This window comes from Gastrolobium bilobum, unplaced genomic scaffold, assembly GCF_033153095.1.
Source record: "Gastrolobium bilobum isolate Gb01-03AN ecotype WA unplaced genomic scaffold, APGP_CSIRO_Gbil_v1 utg5369, whole genome shotgun sequence".
Taxonomy (NCBI): Eukaryota; Viridiplantae; Streptophyta; class Magnoliopsida; order Fabales; family Fabaceae; genus Gastrolobium; species Gastrolobium bilobum.
In genome coordinates, this window is record NW_026899621.1 from 93,723 (window position 1) to 98,989 (window position 5,267).

A 5,267-nucleotide genomic window follows, 5' to 3' on the forward strand; every position below is an offset into this window, starting at 1 on the left:
CAGCCTCATCATAACTCTAAGGTTAACCATCCTCAGTAACAACGGTGTATTCATTAGGTTGATACCTTGTAGAAGGTCGTTTCACTCGAGTAGAGTTTTTGGGTTGTTCATAGAGCTAAAAATTTGGCTCTTCATTCTCATCTCCGACCATATCATCCCGGTCCTTAACATCACTGTCTTCAGTTCCTTGGTCAATCTCATCATTTTCTTCATTTTCTTGATTTTCTCCCTATGCTTCAGCTCAGACAGGAGGGTCGGGTTCTTCACTACAAACAATCTCGTTCTCATGAAAGACTATATCTCAGCTTCTAACTATTTTCCTGTTGATTGGATCCCAAAGTTAGAACCCGAACTCATATCTCGGGGAACCGATGTAAATACATTCCTTCATCTTTGCATCGAGCTTCTCCCTTTCGTCTTTAGGAATATACACGAAAGCTCAACATCCAAATACCTTCAAGCGATTCTAGGCCACTTTTCGACCTATCCAGACTTCTTCAAGAATTTCTCTTTCAAGTAGCCATGATGGTGAGAGGTTTATCATGTCAACGACAGTTTTGATAGCTTGTCCCCTAAATAATTTCGGCAATCCGACTTTGGATAGCATACTTCGGACCTTCTCTTCTATAGTCTGGTTTATCCTTTCAGCAAGTACATTCAACTGCGGAGTCTTGGGGAGTGTCTTCTCAAGTCGAATCTCAGCCGCTTTACAATAAGCATCAAACGGACCGCAGTACTCTTCCCCATTGTCAGATCGGACGCCTTTCAGCTTCTTTCTAGTTTCCCTTTCCACCATAGCATGAAACTCTTTGAATGCTTAGAGAACCTTGTCTTTAGTTTTCAACAAATATACCCACAATTTGCGGGAATGATCATCAATAAATGAAATAAAATACTGAGCTCCAGTAAGGGATCTCTCCGACATGGAGCATACATCAATATGTACTAGGTCAAGAATATAACTGCTTCGTTTGGGTTGATTCAGTCTCACGAAAGAAGCTTGATGCTACTTTCTAACTAGACAGTGCGTGCAGCTCTCCAGCACTCGGCCTTTCGACCCGATCAATGATCCTTTCTTCTTTAGAATTTGGAGCCCTTTCTCGCTAGTATAGTTGAGGCATTTGTGCCACAACTCCATGGTAGATCCATCTAGGACATAGTTGGCTTCTCCACCATTAATTTTTTCTAGCATCATGTACAAGGAGCTTTCCTTCTTATCTTGGGAAACCACCAAATTTTCTTTGTCTAATTTTCATCTACCACTATCGAAGTAGGTTATTAACCCATCATCATCAAGCTTGTCTACCGAGATTAGGTTCAAACGCATGTCAAGCACATGCCTTACATCTTTCAACACAAGTCGGCATCCAACATCTGTGGTCAGGGTCACATCACTGACACCAATAATTTTTCTGGTCACCTGATTTCCCATCTTCACGACTCCAAAATCATCACATCTGTAAGAGGAGAAAAAATTCTTGTATGGAGTGACGTGAAAGGAGGAAATAGAGTAAACAATTTACGTGCATTCATCCTATGCAACATTTCAAAAATTATATTCGCCGAGGAGAAATTTCTCGGCATCTCAAGTTAGCAGTCATCGTTGTGGTGCTCTTGTTTTCTTTCTTCTTTGGAATGATCTGATCCGCCTTCACAATACCTCTCTTTTTGTCTTTCTGCAAAGTCCTGTAGTCCGATTTCTTGTGACCGAGCTTCCCACAGTAGAAGCATTTCAACTCATATTTCAGCCTTGACCGGCCTTTGGACTTATCTTGTCCGTCACAACCCGACTCTTGCTGCGACCCCGAGCATCAGACCTTATTCTATTCTCGATCATGTTTATCTCAGATATGTTGGTTACACCTCGTTCTCTTCTCCTAGACTCTTCATTTAGGAGGCTGTCTGTCACGACATCCATCTTCAATTTTCCATCAGGAGCCAAGTTAATCAATGTCACTACCAGAGTATCCCAGCTTTCTGACAGCAAGCTCAGCAGCAGCAACGCCTGCATCTCGTCATCTATCTTTATCTTGATTTTAGACAGTTGACTCATGATATCTTTGTAGGTGTTGAGGAGCTCAATCATACTCATGTTGTCCTTCTACTCCAGTTTCACAAGTCGGCGAACCAGCTGTGATTTGTCCTGGGTCTCTTTTTCTAAATCATGGACTCCAGCTTCGTCCACAACTCATACGCATTCAAAAACTTGGACATGTGCTAAAAGAGGCTTTTGTCGATATACTTCATAATAGTGGCTACCGCCTTCCAACTCAGGATCTCCTATTGTTTCTCAGTTTTTCCTCAGGCCTCTCTTTAAGGGCGATGGGCTCATGTAGGGTTGGCAAAACGATTCAACCCAGCTCGACCCGACCCAACCAATTTGAAACCCAAAAAAATGAGTCGGGTTAGGGTTGGCTCGAAAAAAAGAAAGTCATAAAATCCAACCCGACCCGAGTCGGGTTAGGGTTGACTCGAAAAATTGGCTCGCGGGGTGGCTCGAAAAATCTAGAATTTAATTAATGCACAAAAAAGCGTAGGGGATTCAACATCTATTCATAGTTCGATCGGTGTAAATTAAAGAATATATTCACAAAGCTGTCAATCTCTCAATTGTTGTCCTTAGTGCCAAAGATACCCCACCAACAAAGACTTGTTAAAAGAGGTCAAAATTGCACAAGCATTAAAGAAATACAACTCCATGAAGTTCCATCAGAGTGAAGCACCAACTGACCGGACCAAATGATGAAATCTCAACTACAACTCATCTCCAGAAGAATTTGCACTACTCAGCTTAGGATCAATCATACACCTGTGCAAATATTATGAGGTTTGAGACAATGATCTGGGACAATCATCAGGGTAAGTATCTCAGTGAGAAGATTAGGGTTAGAGAAGGAAGAAAGAAAGTGACGGCAGCGTGGGTTTTGATATTATTTTTTGTATATTTTTAATTAATAAAAATAACAACCCGGGAGCTAACCCGTTTGGTCCGCAGGTTAGCTCAATTTTTTTCGGGGGTTGTCAGCTTATTTTTGCCAACCCAACTCGGCTCATTTTTTACGGGTTACGAGCCGACCTGACGGCTTGGCTCATTTTTTCCATCCATAGGCTCATACAATTCTTTGCAGTAAAGATGGTCTTCCAACATAGGTCTCCAGTATGTGAAGTTGTCCGCAGTCAGTTTGAATATATCTCCATCATGTGAGATTCCACTAGTCTCCATCTCATCTTTTTCATATCTCGTCGAACCTGCCTTTGATCCACTGTTAGGACGAACTCGGTCCCTCAACTCGGCTAAGAAGCCTTTGTGAAAGTCAAATGTTGAGCTCGGAGCTCAGCTATTAGAGAGGTCGGTCTGAACCCACCAAGTCGGCCTATACGCAGCAAAATGAAAATTGTGAAGAGAGAGAGAGGGAAAATGAACACAAGCAGATTCTAACGTGAAAAAACATTCTTCAGCGTGAAGAAGTAAAAACCCACGGGACAATAGTCCATAATCAAACTTTCACTGTGTGAATAATGGGTTACAAGAAATCAAACTTCACTAATAGTGGTGCTATTCACTCAAACATCCCTAAGGAGATCTAACACTCAAGTTTCTCCTTAGAGGTGCTCACAAAAATAAAGCTTTAATTTTTCTCACAAAACCTTAAAAATTATCTCTCAAGGCAACCTTACCTTCATCCCACAACTATGCTTTTATAGGAGATAAAGAAGGTTTATGGTTTAGGATTTTTCAAACCCCTCAATAGACCTTGGGCATTGAAGGAAGAATAAGCCCAACAAAACCTTCCATAAATTGCTCCAAAATTATTTAATTTCCTGCACTTTCTTTTTTATCATTTACCTCATCTATGGTATTTTTCACCCAAGTTCATCCTTAACGACGTTATATATTGGGCTAATCTATTTATTTTGCCTTTCGAACGGTAAAAAACTTAAAGGAGGTATGTGATTAAAAAGAGAAATATAGGTGTAAGTGATAAAATATTAAATCATAGGGGGGGCTGACTTTTTCCCTTGCAGTAATTTAAAAAAAAGTAAAAACTTGATGTGTAAAATTATAATATTGAATTGAACAAGCTAATTAATGATGAGGTATATGACCATTGCAAATAAATAATATTCTTTTTAAATATCATTCACATGTGTCTTTTATGTTTGTAATTTATATATATATATATATATATATATATATATATATATATATATATTATGCTTGTCGAATGATGTATTTGAATGTAGATGGTTGGTAAAGAAAAATTATTATTATCTCAATAGTTTAATTTTTTATTTTATTTTAATTCTTTCTACTTATTTTTTAATAAATTAAAAACTAATATTTGAAAAATAAAGTATTAAAATAATAAAAATACAGAACCGATAACAAAACTGTTTATGTTTCACACAAAAAATTAAGAACTTTACACTATCTGCTCTGAATTTAAGTAAATCACAAGAGTGCTAAAAAAACACAAAGATGATAATTCCAAAAAAAAAAAAAAAAATTCACAACAAGACATTCAAACTTTTTCCTTGGGCAACAAGTTATAGTGGATGTTGAATAGAACACTCTTACACTATTTGCATTGGCCATATACCTCGTTAGCTTATTTAGTTCTATACTATTATTCACCTAGGGGTGGCAATTTATGACACGACCCGTCAACCCGACCCGGACCCGACACGAAATTTTCGTGTTCGGGTCAACCCATTTAATAAATGGGTCGTGTTCGGGTTGAAGAAAAATAACACGAAAAAATTCGTGTCGGGTTACAGGTCAACCCGTGAACCGCTGACCCGCAAATTTATAAGGTTATTATGATCATTTTATCTCATAGTATAAAACATAAATGTTAGGTTCTCTCTTTTCTCTTTTCACTCTCCGCGGCGCAACACACAGCTTCTTTTCTCTCTCACTTCGTCCCCCCCCCCCCCCAAAAAAAAACACTCTCCGCTGCTGATCTCTTTCTCTGCTGCTGATCTCTCCACCTCGACCACCGCTAGTGATCTCTCTCTGCTGCCAATCTCTGTCTGCAAATCGTCTTCCACCTCAACCACCGCTACTGATCTGCCGATCTCTGTCTGCAGACCGTCTTCCACCCCAACCACAGGTACGAATAAATCTCTTTGCTTCATTTTTCTTCCATCTAGAAACAAAACCCACCGTGTGTAATACGACGCCCACAACATATATAAATATATAATATAGACACAAAGCCACTGATTTTATATATATGCTTTATTGAATACGACACCCACCATGT